Below are 20,346 nucleotides of genomic sequence, written 5' to 3' on the forward strand. Positions count from 1 at the left end.
TATTGTGTATTGGACTGATGACATGAAACAGAGTAGGTGAATTGTGTCATGACAGCAATCTTCTGGTACAACCTAATTGTTTTTAACCCATGTCTGGTCTTGCAGATAGTAATACTACTGTCTGCTACGACTGCCACCAATACTCAAACATCAATGGACATCATATCCACCAGTTGTATGTCAGGCACTGTGATAGGTGCCTTACCTGCATTAACACATCTAATCAGAGTAGCATTATGAGATTTGTTGCTATTAACATCCAAGTTTACGAGAAAGGAAAGTGATGCATAGATATTAAAAGATCAGGACAAGGATGCAGAGCTATGAAGTCAGGGAGTAATGATTTAAGCCCAAGCCTCTGACTGCAGTGGCTTCCTGACAGCACGTCCACCACACACTAAGTGGGAATGGGTTCTGTACAATTCCAAAATTGCCATATTGTTGTGCTTTTATTTCCCTACAGACTTTACTAATTAGATAGTGAATCTAAATTTCATTAATGATTTAATCTTCTGTTTCTTAGATTTCTTCTTCTACTATTTAAAATGAAATTAAATTATATAGAATGAAATCAAAATATAAAATATTCACCTTTAAACAGATGTTATAGTTATATTTTTAGACAAATAATAATTCAACAAGATATTAGCACCATTGGTCCTTCCCTCTTATATTCAGTCCAAATCTTGCCTTTGTGCCCAGAGTGAGAATAAAAATGTAAAAACATTCATTTTTACCTTCACTACTTCCTCCTGTTAAAACAGATTAGCCTTCTGCTCTGAGTACCTAATTCATAGTTAATGATTCCAGACACAGAAGTCAATGTATGTATACTGTGAATGAGACATATTTATGTGTTAGTGCAAGAAAGGTCTGTGCTGATCAAAGAGAAGAAATCCTCTGCTGTCTCTGGTTTGAGGGGCCATTCCCCCAAAGATGGAGTGACTTTTAGATGGTGTGAGTGCACATACATGAGAACACATCATCAAAGTATGACATGCAGGCAGGGAGATGGTATTTAAAATGATATGTGGTATATGTTCATAGAAGGATATGGAAATATACAAAAGAATTTTAAAGGAGAAAACTACAAGTAGGTATCATTTCACTTGTAATTTCACTTGGTAAATTTTTCTACATATTAAAAAAACTTTTTTAAGTTTATTTATTTATTTTGAGGGGGGCGTAGGAGGGGCAGAGAGAGAGGGAGATAGAAAATTCCAAGCAGGCTCCATGCTGTCAGTGCAGAGCCCAATGTGGGGCTCGAACTCACAAACAGTGAGATCATGACCTGAGCTGAAGTCAGATGCTTAACCTACTGAGCCATTCGGGTGCCCTGTACAGATAATTTTGACATGTACATGTATTTTCTTTCACTCTTGTCTTTTGTATATCTAACAGAACAGGATATTTCCCATATGAAAATCTCTACATAATGATTACTTTGAAAGATGAACTATATAATTATAGGATACAGATGTCTGGACTATATGTATGTGTGTACATATAGAATATATAACTATATATTATACACATATAACATATATACAAATGTACATATATAAGATATTTCATATTATGCATATATAATATATATTTCATATACACATACATATGTGTATGTATAACATATATACATATATACACATATATTTCATATTAAATCAATTATGTATAATAATAAATAATATAATAATGTATATATATTAAACTAACTAGCTATTGTTAGACTTTTAGATTGTTTTACACGATAAGTAATCTGCAATGGACTTCTTCAAGCATAAACTATGTATAAGGACTATTATTAGAGACTATGAAGTGGATAAGGTAAGTATTTACTTACTAGAATTAAGAAAATTATGACTTAAAAATCACAGCCTGTGAGGAAAGCCTTCAGTCAGCACAAAAGAAAATAATGTTAACTTCATTTGGTTTTCAGCGAATTTAAGAAATTTTTAAGGTAAAGCAAATAGAGGGACAGAGAACTTAAATGAATCAAATATGTTTTAGAGAATAAATTCACACTGAACTCAGAAAATCTAGAATTTTCTTCAGAAGCAAATTTTTTAGTAAGAAAATAGAAAGTGTATATAAAGCTACAATGCCAGGTACAAAGCAATGAATGCAAAAATAAGCACAAGAAATAACAGTGCTGTAGGAGCTTGGAGGAGAACAGCTTTGATTTGAAGATTCTGTGCTGGTCTACAGCCTCTGTTCAAATAGTTTAGGTGTAAGGAAGACCCTGGGCTCAGATAGTTGGGGTAGTGTGGAGTGGAGTGGAAGTGGGGATGCTTCAGGTGATCCTGGCCATCCTAGCCCAGCCACAGGTACTACAGACTTGAACCAGCAGATCCAGTTCTGCAGTCTTCAAGTTGCCCCCTACACTTACAATATTGACAACTTTATGGTCCCACTCCCATCATCAGGCTGATGTGGAGATGGTCTCTCTAGGGCAGAGTCTTCCCTCTAGATACTGCCACGTCTGCCAGCTCACATAACTGAACTTCTGTCCCCCAAGAAACACTTTATTGCCCACTGGGTCTGGAGGCTGACTTGAAGCCAGATCTGTTGGTTTTTTGACAGTGTGGTGAATCAGAGTTAATTTCTCTTCCTTCGGTGCTTTGTGGTGGTACTTTGTTTCTATGTCAATGGCCACTGGAGGCACCACCACCTGGCATTTCTATTGTTTGCTCCTACTTCTCAGAGAAGATCCCCTCAGAGAGACCTGACCTCCCACCTTGGAAACACTGCTCACTCCTGGATTTTTCCCTTTTCCTCATGTCTTCCTTCATTCTTGGCCAACACCCTGTATTTATGAGGTATGAGAAGCCTTTCTTTTTGCCATAGTGGTCTCAACTCTTACTAAAGACAGCATCTTCTGTCCTGCTTTATTCTGGTTCCTTGGTCCTGAGAGCTGCCTACCTTCTGAAAACCACTGCACTGACATTTAAAGATGATAAGGATTGTACACCAAGGAGTCTGCTTTCAGCACATAGCTGGAAAAGTGGAGGATGTAGTGATGGTGGGCAGAGACATGTGGACAGAATTTAGCTGAATCTAAAAAGAAGAATATGTTAAAGAAGAAATAATCCCAGTAAAAAATATAAAAATAAAAAAATATAAAAATAAAAAAAATATATAAAAAAGATGATAAGGATTGTACACCAAGGAGTCTGCTTTCAGCATATAGCTGGAAAAGTGGAGGGTGTAGTGATGGTGGGCAGAGACATGTGGACAGAATTTAGCTGAATCTAAGAAGAAGAATATGTTAAAGAAGAAGTAATTCCAGTAAAAATTAAAAAAAAATAAAAAATACATAAAAAGATAATAATTCTAAAATTGCTATCTCAGTAAATGCTATCATTAAAGCCTCATGGATTGTTCCCCAATTTTAACAGACTTCCTTAGGATCAGAGTTCCAAACACTGGAAAAATATATGATAGTGTCTTTCTTCTAAAGGATGAACGCATTATTCAGCTAAATCCCCTAAGTAAATGTTTCAGCCTCAGTAGGGGAACAACATTTAAATTTTTTATCCCTTTAAACATTTCAAAAATGGCCTATGCTTTCATAATACAAAAAAATATATATCTCTAGGTAAGAGCGAGCCTTCCATTGATGGGGTCTCTGAAATATAGAGTACCTTGATGTATAACCAACCTCCTTCATATAGAATTGAGATCAAAGCACTCTATGGAATAATGGATTGTCCTAGCTCAAAGGAGTCAGACAGACTACCTACCAGAAACCTTCACTTTTCAGTTGAAGGAAATGAAGCCCAAAAGGTTAAGAAATATGCCTTACAGAAAAACTTCTCTAAACTACTGGTGGATCCAAAAATTCAGCATTTCCACACTCCTGCCCCAGAAGTCAAATTTCTATTTTGCTCCTAATCTCTGTTAAGACATTCAAGCATTAACTTATTGAAACAAGCATCCCAATTTTCAACAGCATTTTAATTTTAGGGTCAAGAAATGATATTTTGTGAGTTAAAATATTTGCTTCAACTTGGATTTATATCATCCTAATCAAGGGTTTAGGGTCCTAAACTCACTAAAGAATTCTCTGCTTGACCAGGGGCAGGTCACAGTGGAGAGAACTTTAAATGGTTAAAACAGTGAAATTCTAGAGTAGCTTTGCCATTAACTAACTGTTTTACCTTTGTAAAACTGCCTAACTTCTCTGGTCCAGTCTTCCCATTTGAAAAAGAGACAAAATAACAGTTGTTTTTACTCTCTGAGAAAAAAATAGTTAAGTGTGAAAAGGGGGTTAGTCTCTAGCTTCCCACCCAATATTCTCTTCAGATTTGAGTGTTTTAATTTATATGAAAACAATGCACCAGTGCAGTAGAAGATGTGGTGGTGGTAGGCAGAAAAATGGTCCTACAAAGATGCCCATGTCCTTACCCCTCAAACCCCCAAACCTATAGATGCATTACTTTAAATGGCAAAGGAACTTTGCAGATATATTAAATTAAGGCCCTTGGGACAGGGGAGAATATCCTGGTTTATCCATAGAAACCCAGTATAATCACAAGGGTTATTTTGAGAGGGAGGCAGGAGTATCAGGAGATGTGATGTGAAAAGGAGATGTGATGGCAGAAGCAGAGGTCAGAGTCTGTGGCCATGAACTCAGGAATGCAGGTGGCTTCTAGAAGCTGGAAGAGGCAAAGAACAGATTCTCGCCTAGAGAAATCAGAAAGAATGCAATCCTACCTATAACTTGTTTTAACCTTGTAAGACCCTTTTGGACTTCTGACTTCCAGAACTATCAGGAAATGAATTACTTGTGTTTTAGCCAGTAAATTTGTGATAATTTGTTACAGCATCAATAGGAAAATAATGCAAAGTTTTGTACTTATAAGTGAGGTACTACTGTAAGAAATACCTAAAAGTGTGAAAATAATTTTGGAATTGGGCAGTAGGCAGATGCTGAAATTCATATAGAGATTTACAATACATAAAACTTTCCTTCCTTGAACAGATTGCTAATTGAAACATGGATGTTAATTACTCTGTGCTGAAGACCTGCAAGGAAGTGAGGTGCATGGCAGAGAAAACTGACAATACATGGTCATAAGAGACACTGTTGATAGGAATATGGACATCAAAGATCTTGCAGACAAAGGCTCAAAAGGAAATGAGGAACATGCTATTGGAAACTAACTAGAAGAAATGAGATCTTTCTTATATAGTGACAGAAAACTTAGCTGATTTATATTTATAATTATGTGGAAAGTAAAACTTACAAGCAATTGTAGTAGGCTAAATAATGACCCCCAAAGATATCAGATCCTAATTCTGGGAAGTTGTAAACACTATCTTACATGGAAAAAGGGTCTTTGTAGGTGTGATGTAAGTTAAGGGTCCAGAGATGGGGAGATTATCCAGGTGGGCACTAAATGCAGTCACAAGGATTCTTACACGAGAAAAGTAAAAGTAGATTACAACGTACATAGAAAAATATAGGTGATGCATGAAAGCAGAGGGTGGTTTAAAGATGCTATTTGCTTCTGGCTTTGAAGATGTAGGAAGATGCCCTGAGACAAGGAATGCAAGGTATGCAGCTCTACAAACTAGAAAAGGCAAGAAAATGTATTCTTCCCTAGAACCTCTAGAGGAAATATGGCCCTGACACCTTGATTTTGCCCTTTGACACAGATTTCAGATTTATGGCCTCCAGAAGCATAAAAGAATAAATGTGTGCTGTTTTAATCCACCAAGTTAGTGGTAATTTATCACAGCAGTCATAGGAGACTGATACAATGATGAATTTGGATATTTAGATGAAATTTCCAAGCAAAGTGTTGAAGTTGTGTCCTGTTTTCTTCCTCTTGCTTATAGTAAAACATGAGAAGGAAAAGATAGGTTGAGGGAAGAACTGACAACAAAAAGGGGACCAGGACTTGATGATTTGGGAAATTCTCAGATTATCCGGGTTGCAAAAGATGCTATAATTAGGAGATTCACTATCAGGAAAGAATGCTCTTAAAATAAAGACTAGGGTGTGGCTGGGCGACCTTTTGCTAAAGCCTCAAAAGTGTCAAAAGGTCAGAGTATGCAGTCACACAGTAGGCTCTTTGAGATTAGGTGTGTGACTCCTGAGTCCCCTTAATCATGTAAACAAAAGCCAGGAATAAAGACTAGATTATTAACGAAAGATTTATGTAGGAACCTCTTATCTAATGGTGTGAATTCTTGAGACACACATAGGGAACCCACAAGACTTCTGAGAATTTTATACCAGCAGAAACACTGCCAATTTGTACTGAAAAGGACAGAGAGAGGGAATAGTGCTTCATTTTTTCCTGACATTTTCTCCTCTTTCAAATGGGAATATCTGTAATTGTTATACGCCTGTCCAGCCATTTGATCTTGGGAACAGAAACTTGTTTCTTGAGTTCCACAAATTCATAGATGGGAAGGAATTGCACTCAGAGTAGATCATACCCAGATCCTCTTGTATAGCTGATTTAGATAACTCAGATAATGAGGTTTGGAACTTTTGAACTGGCAAGATTTGGGTGAGATTATGGACTTTAATTTAACAGCTGTAACGAATTTTGAATTTTGGAGATACTGAGATGGGGTTAATTATTTTGCATGTCAGACATACATGAGTTTTGAAGGGGACCAGAACACAGATTGTGGTAGGCAAAATAATAACCCCTTCAAAGGTGGTCCTGTCCTAATCCTTCCTACCTACCATAGCCAAAGGAACTTTTCAGATGGATGGTATTAAAGCTTTTGAGATGGGGAGATTATCCTGGGTATTCCAGGTGAGCCCAATGTAATCACAGGACTGCTTATAAGAAGGAAACAGAATCAGAATCAGAGAAAGATGTGATTATGGAAGGAGTGATGGGTCATGGGCCAAGGAAGGCACACATCTTCTAGAAGCTGGAAACGGAAAAATATATTCTTTCCTAGAGAATCTGAAAGAAACACAGTCTTGCCGAAAGCTTGATTTTAGCCGTGTAAAACCTGTTTTATACTTTTGGTATCCAGAGCAGTGAATAATAAATATAAATTGTCTTAAGGAATTATATTTGTGGTAATTTGTTACAGTGGCAATAGGAAATAAATATGGTAGTCTCCCCCTCACCAAAGAAATAGTATTACTAATCAAATAACCAGTCGTTAGTGTGCTGAACAGCAACCCCATGTATATTTTGTTTTTAAAAAAACTTTATTTATTTTGAGAGAGAGAGAGAAAGAGAGAGAGAGAGAATCCATGCAAGCAGGGGAGGGGCAGAGAGAGAGGGAGATAGAGAATCCCAAGCAGTCTCCACCCTGTCAGCGCAGAGCCTGACACAGGGTTCAGTCTCCCAAACTGTGAGATCATGACCTCAGCTGAAATTAAGAGTCAGATGCTTACCAACTAAGCCACCCTGGCACCCTCCCATGTATATCTTAAAACCATTTTCCAATGTTAAAAAAGAAATTTGGTAATATTAGCCAATATATAAACATCTCACAAAGTGCTTGCTACAATGAAAACTCAGACCTTGACAATGAAATAGCATTTCATGCAAAATGTCCTGGCTTGGTCAGTTTTTGAACTGTACACCATGTACATGAGTTATATTCACTCAGTGGAAACATAACTTCTCTAGAAAGATGTTACAGTGACTCTCAGGCAATATATGAAATTTATTTGGGGACTCTTAGAATTAAATAGTTCTAATGATTGGTGTTATGGGAAAGAAATAAGGCGCAAATTGGTCGTTATACTTTTCTAGCCCAGTGAGTCTTTGTAAAGAACAGATGAATGCTTACTGTAGATAACTTTATATTTACCATAGCTGTTCCCTTATGAAAGGCTTGGAGATGGAGCAAAGATAATGCTACTCACCTGGCATTCCTGCCGGCAGCATCTTTACATCTTGTACTGTAGCCTCATTGTGCTGCCTCTGGTGTGGGGCTGTGAGGGACCCTTTAACCCTTTAGTAGGGATGCTGCTAGAGAGTTCTTCCTGCTCTATAGCTAAGTTACATACTCAAAGTTGATGGAACTGTATATTTATACTGCATGTGAGAAGCATCTTTTCTGCTGTGAGGGGGTGTCTGAAAGGAAGCCCAGCTCTGAGGGGTATATATGCCTCCTCTTCCTATATTTGACTCACCTCTAGATTAGCAAATGAAGAGAGGTCTGTTCATGCATTCAATTACAGAAAATTGATATTTTTATTAATACAAATATGTATATATAGTATATATATAATTATAAGTTATATACATTTAATAAGTCACTAGTGATAGTAATACAGATAGCACTATTTCTCCTTCAGAAATTTTCCTTTGATATCTTCCTGATGCCAAAACCCTGTCCCACTAGAACTTTCTCCGATGTATGCCTGCCTTCAAAAAAAAAAAAAAACTGCAAATTTTTCATCAAATAAAAGAATGCAAGAAAGCACTGGTCTTCTTATAAACAATCACTACTAACATGATGCACCATGCATACTGTTGGTTAGTTAGGAATTACCAGTTCTTGGGAACCTAGCCACAATTTACAGTAATGTGTTTAGGAAAAAGGTATTCTTTGTTTCTCCCCTTCAGCATGTTTTATTAACAAAGCTTAACGTTATGCCAGTTGGCAAAAGAGAAATGTTTACGGGATCCATCTCTCCTACCAGGGCAGGCAACAAAGTGTGTTTTTGGAGTGGAGAGGCAGGACATTGTTAACTGACATATTGGTATCTTCCACTTTCCTTCCTTTTTTAAAAATAATTTATATATTTAAATTCAAATTAGTTAACATATTAACATACAGTGTGGTATTGGTTTCAGGAGTAGAGCCCAGTGATTCTTCACTTACATATGACACCCAGAGTTCATCTGTACAAGTGCCCTACTCAATGCTCATCACCCATTTAGCCCATCTCCCACCCTCCACCCTCCAACACCCTCTTTTTATTCTATGTATTTAAAAGTCCCTTATGGTTGTCTCCCTCTCTGTTTTTACTTTATTTTTCCTTCCCTTATCCTATGTTCATCTGTTTTGTTTATTAAATTCTACATATGAGTGAAATCATATGATATTTGTCTTTCTCTGACTGACTTATTTCGCTTAGCATAATACACTGTAGTGGAGAAAAATGTATTTTAAAGTTCAGTCAGCTATATAAAAACTGAAATTTTAAAATCTAAACATTGTCAAGCTGGGAACAGGTTATTTTGGAAGCCCAAGGTGATTGGCAGGCTCATCCATTTCCTTGACTTTTTACTAACTGTACAGTGCGTACTGGTCCCTTCTGTGATAGTTGTAGGCCTACTGCAATTGGATTTGGTCTAGACCAAAACTGCAAGCCTAGTTGCTTTCATGGCTGGGACATTGTGCTTGTCCTGGGTAGCCAAACTCCTAAGGGATCTTCACCTTAGCACTAACCCTGCCCCTACACAAATCACAGGCAGGGTTTTTGCCTGTGATCAAAAATGGATGAGATACCAAATTTGCGAGTGGTTGGTGAAGTATGGGAATGGGAAGTAGCTAGTGGAGAGCTAAAAGTGACCTGCTTAAAATGTAATAGAATTTAAATTCAGTGAAGAGCAACCTTGTAAAAAGCAGAATTTAGAGAATTACCTGAAAGGTCAAATAAGAATACAATAAAATGATGAATGTTCTGGTTTATACAATTGTAGAGTTTCATCCTTTCAAAAAAATCTGTTATTGAGATAACATAATAAATGTTTCCTTTTTAGCAATAGATCCAACTTCTACAACTTACTTCAAGCTTGAGTTACAGATTTCATTAGTCAGTTCATTGTTCATTTTCTACTCTGTTTGTTAATGTTTATTCAATTTTGAGAGATAGAGAGAGCCCAAGTGGGGAGGGGCAGAGACAGGGAGACAGAGAAGTCCCAGCAGGCTCTGCGCTGAGGCTTGACCTCATGAAACATGAGATCATGACCTGAGACGAAATCAGGAGTTGGACACTTAACAAACTGAGCTACCCAGGTGCCCCTCATTTTGTACTCTTGATGTAATAGGAACATCCATGAGACCAACCATCGTAATTATACTGGACTAAAAATTCTCTCTAAACTTTGCATTCCTCTTCAATTGTTGGAAATAAGATGTCAGCAATTCTCATTTATGTTGAGAAAACTAGCATATGTGAGATAATTTTGCAAAGTTAGCATATTTCTTATCAAAAGGGGACAAACTTTATTGATATATTTTGATTAATATGGCTGGTATCTATTCTTAATACTCATATTTCTCAGGAAGGCTCTGTAATAATTAATGTGAGCATATAAATATTCTGTTTAAATTTGTATATGTACTCACATGTCCAGCAATAATCCTTCTTACTAGATCAAATATAAAAAAATAAAGACAAGCCTGAACAATAAAAACGTTGCAAAAAAGGAAGAGCACAAATATGCAAAGAAGTTCCTTTCTCAAAATAAAACTCAAGTATGTCTTTAATAATAAAGTATAAGGCCAACAATACCATAATGGAGGAGAAAGCAGATAGAAGAGGCAGTGGAATCAAACAGACCGTTCAACTCTCATCTCAGTCTCCATGTACTTATTGTGTTACTCAACTATTTTGGGCATAAACTATCATCTAAAAGGGATTATAAAGTTTATTATACAGTGTTGTTTTAAGCCCTGAATATAAATATGTAATACAATGCCTGACACATGATAGATGTTTTAAAAATTCTAGGAAAGAAGTAAAAGAGACATCATCAAAAGTAGTGAATTAAGGAACATGCACAAATGCAATGAGTAAGGTGACAAAAACTGTCAGCATATTTTTTTTTAAACTAGAATCTAATAAAGAACTTATAACAGCCAGGAGAATACTTAATGAAGAAAAAGAATACCTGAATTTCAGTGAGCAAGCTCTTTGGTATTTGAACTTATTCTGTTACCAGTCCCCATTTTCTAGCTCTGCAGTGGCTTTGAAAATGGCAGCATGCATTCCTGCTGGTTGCTGGTAAGAGGAGCAGAAGGTGGATTGCTGAAGGAATGACTCAGAGATTTCCAGGGCTGGGGTGTCCTCTAAGGGATCATTTGTTCAAAACATTTAAATACAAATATATTCACTGCAGCCATGGTGCAATGTATACAGCTGGGCAAGCAAAAGACAGACTGAAAAATCTAGGAAGGAGAGGCTAGGGAAAGAAACTCTTGGGGAAGTAAGGGCTGGAAAGCTCCACATATTCCAGAGAATCTAGAAAAATGTGTGCATGCCCAGGATTGGATGTATGTTTAGAAAAGACCCAAGAAGACTAAATTCTCATCTTCAGCTGACCTAAAGGCATTGCACAAGCAAGACATGAAAGCTATGGAAGTTGTAAACTGCTTAAGTAATGAAGGAGTGCCCAACACACACAGAACTTAGCTGCAAAGACTAAGAGAGTTTTCATTTTTTGGGCATCGTTCCAAGTTTTAATAACATACATAAATATAAATGCCAGGATTATTATATTTTTGGTTATAACCCCTCTCTTATCCCATATGATTTAAAAGACAAATTCATAACATGAGAATTATAAATCTATGTTTGTGACCACATTATATTAAAAGATCTAATTTGTTACAGTAGAAATATAAAGGAACAAAGCTATATGAGCAAAGTTTATATATATCACTGAAACTAAGTTGGTATTAATTCAAACGTGATTGTCATGAATTTGGATGTTAATTTAAATACAGAGTAACCTCTAAGAAAATAATTAAAAAATATATACAGTAAGAGAAATATGAGAGAATTAAAATGGTACACTAGGGAAAAATGAATTGAACACAAAAGAAGATACTAATAGAAGAATTAAGAAATAAAAAAGAAATAAGACATACAGAAAGCAAACAGAAAAAAGGCAAAGTCCTTTCTTGTCAGTAATTATACTAAATATAAATGGAGTAAAACTTCAATTAACAGCCAGAGACTCATAGAATCAATAAAGAAATATGAACTATGCTTGTCTGCAACAGCATAAATATGATAAATTGAAAATGAAAACATAAAAAAGACATGCTATTCAAACCATAATAAAAAGTGAACTTTAAGACCAAATTTGTTATAAAAGACAAAGAAAGACACTATACAATGATAAAAGGCTCAAACTATCAAGAATATATAGAAATTATACACATAGATGAACCTCACTTCAATACATCACTTTCAATAATGGTTAGGAAAACTGGACAGAGTATTGACCAGAAAACAGAAGACTGAAACAGAAGACACTATAAACCAATGAAACCAAACAGCCATATATAGAACACTCCATCCAACAACAGCAGAATATACTTTTTTTTTTTTTTAAAGAGCACATGGAACGTGATTCAGGATAGACGATGTGTTCAGTCACAAAACAAGTTTCAATAAATTTAAACATATTGAAATCATACAAAGAATTTCTTGTGATCATAATGGATAAACCTAAAAATGAGTAACAGAAGGAAATATGAAAATTTCACCCCATGTGGAAGTTAAACAACACATTCCTAAATAACAAATGAATCTAAACTAAATCACAAGAGAAATAAGAACACATCTTTGAGATGAATGGAAATAAAAAACACAGCATACCAAAACTTATGACATGCAACAAAGGCAGTCCTCAAAATGAAATTTAGAGCTGTAAATGCTTAAATTAAAAAAGAAGAAAAATCTCATAGCAACAACCTAATTTCATATATTAAGTACTGGAAAAAGAAAAGCAAATTAAACCCAAAGCTACTTGAAGGAAGAAAATATTAAAGACAGGATAAATTATATAAAGAACAGAAAAACAACAGCCTACTGGGCTTACAAAGAGGTCTTAGAGCTTAGGGCATAGCACATGCTAAGTAGTGATGTGAAAGTTCTCAGGGACATCAACACCAGTGCCAGTCTTTCACACTAAAGATGCTGCTGTTTTCAATTCCTGAATCTCTTCTTTCAGATTTCTGAATGCTCTACATAATGAGTGGGAAATTTTAGCTGCTTTTAGAATGTTATTTAATATGTTTTAATAACCTAGTATCTTTTCAATGATGACACCACATCCTTCTTTTGGGGAGCTAATATAAAGTATAGTGTTGCAGCATGTGGGTGCAAAGACAGACACTTGATGTACTAAGTGATGCTAAGAAGACTGAGTTCAAGGGTGGCCACATCAGAGTGGCAGCCTGCATCCTCTATGATGCAAGGGCTTGGGCTGTTTTCTGTTGGCCTTTATTTACTGAGCAAAGAGGATTTCCTTTTCTATACTCAGAGACTTCACAGTGATTTTCTACCTGCCAATCATTTCTCTCAATTTTAATCACTGTGGTTTTCCTCTCAATCTCTTCTTTATAATTCACATTTCAAAATGCTCTATTTTCTATGATGGCAAATTCCTTGTTTTACTGAGGTGTAGGAGACATACTAATATTTTATTAGGTCAGGTATATATATAACGATTCAACAATTCTACACACTATGAAATGCTCACCACGATGAATATAGTTACTATTTGTTACCATACAGCTATTACTATATTATTCATTACATTCCCTATGCTGTACTTTTCATCTCCATGACTTATTTATTTTATAACAGGAAGTCCATACATCTTAATCTTCTTTGTCTATTTTACCCATCCCTGCACGCATCTCCCCCCTGCCCACCATCAGTTTGTTGTCTGTATTTATGAGCCTGTTTCTGTTTTTTTGTTCATTTTTTTATGAATGGATAAAGAGCACATGCTATATATGCATATACACACACACATGTAATGTAATATTAGTTATTGTGCCATAAAATAAAAATTAAATCTTGCCATTTATAACAACATGGATGGACCTAGAGGGAATTGTGCTAAGTGAAATAAGTTAGAAAAAGACAAATACTATATGACCTCACATGTGGAATCTATAGAAACTCATTTTGTGACAGTCTATAATTCCTACAAAGCAGACAAATATACTAGATTATCTGGAGTTTCTGTGAATCAAGAAAGGCTTCTGGTTTCTCTCACTATTCTTCAAATTACTAAGTTCAAGCCTACCAGTACCCAAGGATCATCAACTTATAAAAGGTGAATTATTTTAGAAAAGGTGATAAAACAAGCACTACAAAATTCCTCCATGGGTCAGCCATGTCCTCAGTACACAGTGGATTCCCTAAAAGTGGTATTGATTGGTCTAAACCATGCTAGCTAGGTAAATGGTGGCCCCTGGAAGAGCCAGTGCAGTATGGTAGAGAAATAATAAAAAGCAGCAGTGATATACTAAACCAGCTGGTTAACAAAAAACTAGGGAATCAGTCACAATTTTAAAACTCTGGGATGAGTTTCAGAACTTGGCAGGATGTGCATGAGGGTATGGTATCCTGTGGGCCATTAATCAGGGCTTGACTGTGTTTAAAGCATATAGGTAGATAGACAGTAGTTGGACCCATAGAAGCAGATCAGTTTTCAGAGAAGAAAACCAAGAGTGACACTAGAAGACAAAACACTAGAGGAACCCTACTTTCTGTTAGCCCCAGGTACGTCTGTATGTCCACACAGCCAAGTCTCAGTTAAATTATGTACAGCATAGGGCAAAATATATACCTAACCTCCTCTAGAGACAGCACACAACACACCTTGAGTGGCTATGAATAACAGGTTTTAGCATCCTTCCTAGTGAGCAAGGAAAGGAATAGTTCTGGTGACCGGAGGTTACAGGAAAATACAAGCAGTGAAGAATAATGAATGTTTTAGTGCCCCAGTGTTCTGAAGGCCAAGAGATGAAGATGAAGGAAAACTGAGGGGAAACTGGATGTGACTGGGAAAAGATCCTTGCCAACCTTGGACCTGCTGTTATAAATAGGTGACAAAGAAAGTGCTAAAGCCCAAAGCTGTGAGTAAACGCGTGTTGTCCTGTGCATAATGTGGGCTGTACACAGAAGCCTCCTGTGTGAGGCTCCAGCCCAGGCAGATATTGTGTCAGGAACCTTGCCTGCACCCATCTCATTGATGACTCTGACTCAAGGAGATTCTATAGTGACTGTTTTAATCTTCCCGATGGGAACCAGACTCTGAGAGATGATGTTGCCCGGTGAAGTGGCAGAGCCAGACTACTGCCAGCCTGTCTGATGAATAAAGTTTATGGACCAGACACATGGTTAGTCTCTTTCTCCTTAAGTAGCCCAAGTGTTCAGAAAGAATTGTGGTCATTACATGGAAACATGGATCCCTTCCAGAAGGGTTTTATTTTGGTGTTTTTTTTTTTTTGTTTTGTTTTTTTTTCTGAAGTGAATGCTGTAGCTGCTGTACATGGTGGTCCCCATGCCATAGGTCCAAGCCTCCTGCACCCTGCTGTCTGGGGAAGGACTTTCTCACCTGGCGACTTTTTTTTTAGTCCTTTACTACCATTTCATGAAGGATTTTTACATTTGACTTCTATTTTAGAAGTGTGTAATTTTACAAGTTATGTGAATAAAATCCCAAGATACGATGAAGAAGTTTTTTTTTCCTTCTATAATATACAGACCTAGCATTATTATAAAAATGCTCAAAACTGACCCAGCCCTTATTTTTCACCTGGTGATTTTGACATGGCTTCTGACCTCATGACTTCCTCTCCTATTAAATGGGAATGGTGGTTCCTAGTCCTACACAGATATGTGAGGAGGAAAGGAGATATGTGGCCTATATGGGTGGTCAGGAAAGGGTCTGATCCTTTCCTTAAAATTTCCCACAGCCCAAAGTAAAAGTAACTAGCCCCAAATATAGGGATCCTTTGAATCAGCCCCTGTCCACCATTTAGGTCTTATTCCTGCTACAGCACACACTTCTAAACTAACTACTTGATTCTGATACTTTTACATTTGTATATTTGTCCCTATGTCTAGAACACCCTTACAACTCCATCCCTTACCTCAACTCCTCCTCCTCAAGACTCAGCTCAGATATCATTTCTGTGAACACGTTGCCCCTCCCCAACCCACAAAGCCAGGCCCCTGCCCCTTGGTCACTGTGTATTCCCAAATGTGCCAGCCTCCATCTCTGTGACATCCAGGTTCCATGGATGGTGTTCAATGCACAGCTTTTCAAGTAATTTTAAATTGATGAAGAGATAGAGCAAGTGGAGAGAAAATGATGGTTAAGTGAAGGGCTGAGCAAAGGGAGGGAGGCAGTCGGACTGTGGTTCAGCTCATGGGATAATTGCTTAGTTATTTAAATGGACACTCAGGATTAGTCCAAACAGATCCATCTTGCCTCTCCTCTCCCTGGTTAATAATATACTTTCAATAAGGAGATTAAAGTCTATCCTCTCACTCCCTCCCCTCGACACACACATGCCCACACATTGCTCCAACTCCAGTACTGACATCTTCATGAAGAATATTCTCACTAACTCAATTGTGCACCAAGAAAACAGAGTGGGGAGGGGGGAAGGAGTATGTCCTTCAGAAGCATTTGAAATTTTTGGTTATCTATGTAAACAAAGCATAGCGTATATGCTTGGGGCCTGACAGAACACAAGAGATGGAGGTAAACACCAGCCCAGTGGACACCACCCAGAGACAACCAGGAAAAGATCATGTCTGTCTGCCAACCCCTAAGCATGAGCTCTGGTACACTGACCACCTGCTGTCCAGAGCTTTGTCTCTGCTACTCCACATGCAGGGAAATGGTTTAGTAATTTACTGAGAATCAAACATAAAAAACCTAGTTTGATTGCATTTTGTATGTGCTACATACCTTCACTTAGCAGTCTCAGAGACTACACAAGCTCAATTTATTTAAAACAAAATTCAACCTTTCTTTGACCTTCTCAAGAAACCCTGGTGCCCTTAAAGTGTCCCCATTCACTCATTCCTTCAAATCATTTTCTTGATTTAAGGAATATTTGAGGAATAGCACAACTTCTGAAAGACATATGGGAATCATTTTTGACATTTCTTATACATCACTCCATATCAATTCTATCAGCAAATCCTGTCAATCCGCAGTCCAAAATGACTCTGTCCATTTTTTTTTTCCTATGGCTTCAGCCTCTGGCAGAGTCTTCCTTATTTCCTGCCTAGATATGGAAAGCACCCCATAAAAGCTCCTTAATTCCACTTGGAAGCCTGATTTCTTTAAACTATATTTTTTCATGGGGCGCCTGGGTGGCGCAGTCGGTTAGGTGTCCGACTTCAGCCAGGTCACGATCTCGCGGTCCGTGAGTTCGAGCCCCGCGTCAGGCTCTGGGCTGATGGCTCAGAGCCTGGAGCGTGTTTCCGATTCTGTGTCTCCCTCTCTCTCTGCCCCTCCCCCGTTCATGCTCTGTCTCTCTCTGTCCCAAAAATAAATAAACGTTGAAAAAAAAATTTTTTTAAATAAACTATATTTTTTCACAAGGCAGCAGATTCCTAAGCTTAAATCACAGTAGAGGTCCCCAATGCATTTTGTAGAATGCACCTCACTCCCCACATCAGCCTGTGCTTATTTCATTAAAAATACTGAGCTCTGAGCATCTACTCATACCCCTTTTCTTACCCAGCCAATGCTGCCTCATTTGCAAAATGACTTAAAGAAGCCATTCTGGCACTACTCCCAGCCTAAACGGCCCCTCCGATTATTCTCCCATGTTCTTTTTCTTCTCTGTGTCTGAATGCTAACAGATAATAACATTTCCTAAGTTTATATTTAATAGTGTGTATTTATTGACCTTATTAATATTACATAAAGCATTGTGGAAAAAAAATAGGTTCAACTGTAAACAAAAATAATTTCAATAACAAAAATTAGATCAGCAATGTTTAATATTTCCTTATTGGATGTCTATTAAAATACTTATAGTCTATTTGGTCATTCACACTTTTTCAATGCTTTTTTTTAAAAATCACTCTAGTTAAAACATTGTAGGGAAGTGACATCATCAAAATGGCAACTTAGGAGAGTCCGGTATCTCTCAGAGATCCCACAAAGATCAACAATTAGCTATCCACAAACAAAAACAGCTCTGTTAGAGACCTGGAGTCCAGTTAAGAAACTTTAGCAACACAGTGGAAAAAACACCTGTGGATAACCACACAGAAAGGATAGGAAGACAGCTTTACTTTGTTGCCTCATCCCACCCCCACTCCAGCTGGCATTATTCAGAGCCAAGAGGACAGCCCCCAGGTAGAAGAGTATCCCTACCAGCGAAGGAAAAGCTAAGTGAATGACCAGCTTCCCTGGCCTTTTGAGGCACCACATAAAGTTCCCACTTCAGTTACACTCAACTGAGACTGGCAATGTTGACACATATGGAGGTGGTGAAGAATAAGGAATAAACATAGGGGCTGCCAGCAGTAGCCACACAGCAGGTGCAAGAGTGATTTACAGTAATCTGCTCTGCAGACAAACTAGTAGGTTTTACTACTGAAGAAACCAAAGGCTAACACAGCCAAAGTGGAAACCCTGCAGATTCTGCCAGCTTTTGCCCCTCAAGTATTCACATTCACCAGTGCCAGTTGGCTGAGTTCCTCTTCACTGTACCCCTGCCAGAGCCCAAGAACTGCAGCTAGCCCCTCCAGCTGTGAATAAGCATCTTCCAGCCTGATCCCTGTCACCAGTCTCTACCACCATGTACCTGTGATATAACCCAGCAACTACGGTAGTGCACACAGACATCCAAGGCCTCTGTGTTGCCAGTGAGGCCACAGTTGGGCCCAGGCCTTTCCTGGCCCCCACCAGTACATGCAACCAGCCTCTGCCACTACACAGTTACCTGCAGCTGGCTCCTACAGCCAGTGTATGCACACCACTGGTTCTGGCCACCACAGCCACCTGCCCTGGTTCCTAGGCACAGACCATGGAGATGCTGCTGAGGACCCAGCAGCCATCACAGCCACTCAGTGAAGTGTTTGCCAAGGACCACACAGTTGTTAGTGCTGTGGAACCCAGTGACTGAGGTGAAGAGACATCATGCCCCCTGGACCGAGGGTCACACATGGTCTGCATTTGGTCCCGTATGCCACTAGACTCAAGGTAATATCACCATCTAGTATGCCCCCACCAGTATTTGAAAGGATTCCCTTCCAGAAATCAGTCTAGAATGTCTGAAAGAGGGTATTGTTTCTTCAAACGTGCAGACAACCATTCAAGGCTACAGAGTTCACAAAGAATCAGGGAAACATGACTCCGCTGAAGGAATACAGTAAACCACTTTTAAATTACTCCAAAGAAATGGAGATCTAGGAATTGCCCAACAAAGAATTCAAAATAATTGTTCTAAAGATGTTCTGAGAGCTACTGGGGAGCACAGATAAATAATTTAACAATGTCAGGGAAATAATCATGGTCATAATAAGAAGATCAACAAAATATAAAGAAACAAAAATATAAAGAAACAAAGAACTAAAAACAACCAGTGGGGCTGAAAAAGACAATGACTACACGGATTCAATGGAGAGCTTCACAAGCAGACTTGACCAAGAAAAAGAGAGCATCATTGAGCTAGAAGACAGATCAATTGAAATTATCCCATCAGAGAAGTTAAAAAAGAATGAAAATGAATGAAGAAAACCTATGGAATTTATAGGACACCATCAAGGAAAAAAAAATATATCATCATCAGAAAAGAGAAGAGAGGGAGATGGGAGTAGAAAGCTTATTTAAAGAAATAAATAAGAATGTCCTAAACCTGGGAAGAGATTTGGATACCGAAGTCCATGAAGCTAGTAGGTCACCCAAAAATTTCAACCCAAAACAATCTTCTCCAAGACAAATTATGACCAAACTGTCTTATATCAAGACACATAGAATTCTAAAAGCCTTAAGAGAAAAAAAAATTCTATCATACAAGGGAACCCCCACAAGGCTATCAGTGGAATTTTCAGCAAAGACCTTGCAGGCAAGGAGAGAATGAGATGATACACCTAAAGTACTAAAGCAAAAGAAAAAATGCCAACAAAGAATACTTTACCTGATAAAGTTGTCCTTCAGAAATGAAGGTGTCATAAATACTTTCCCTAACAAACAAAAGCTGAGGGAGTTCATCACTACTAGTCCTGTCTTATAATAAATGCTGAAGAGAGTTCTTCAAGCTGAAATTAAGGGACACTAATTAGTAACATGAAAACAAATGAAATATGTAACACACTGGTAAAGATAAGTATATAGACAAATTAAGAACACTCTGTAATACTCTTATATGGTGGTATGTTAACCATCAATACTAGTAAAAAGGGTAAAGGACAAAAAGTATTGGGGCACCTGGGTGGCTCAGTCAGTTAAGAGTTCTGCTCTTGATTTTGGCTCAGGTCATGATCTCATAATCTTCAAGCCCCACATCAGACTCTGCACTGACAGTGTGGAGCCTGGTTGGTATTCCACCTCTCTCACTCTCTCTGTCTCTCTCTCTCTCTCTCTGCCACTCCCCTGCTCATGCTCCCTTTCTCAA

General features: G+C 37.8%; 2 protein-coding genes across 4 annotated transcripts in view; one reads left to right on the forward strand and one right to left on the reverse strand.

Moving 5' to 3' along the window:
- The window catches only part of GABRA5 (gamma-aminobutyric acid type A receptor subunit alpha5), an 83,484-nt gene that overhangs the window by 31,110 nt on the left and 32,028 nt on the right, over positions 1–20,346 (reverse strand). The gene's annotated exons all lie outside the window — the stretch shown is intronic.
- Positions 1–20,346, forward strand: part of GABRB3 (gamma-aminobutyric acid type A receptor subunit beta3) — a 468,180-nt gene that overhangs the window by 22,413 nt on the left and 425,421 nt on the right. The window lies entirely within an intron of this gene.

This window comes from Puma concolor, chromosome B3, assembly GCF_028749965.1.
Source record: "Puma concolor isolate L17-30 chromosome B3, mPumCon1.1.hap2, whole genome shotgun sequence".
NCBI classification, from domain to species: Eukaryota; Metazoa; Chordata; class Mammalia; order Carnivora; family Felidae; genus Puma; species Puma concolor.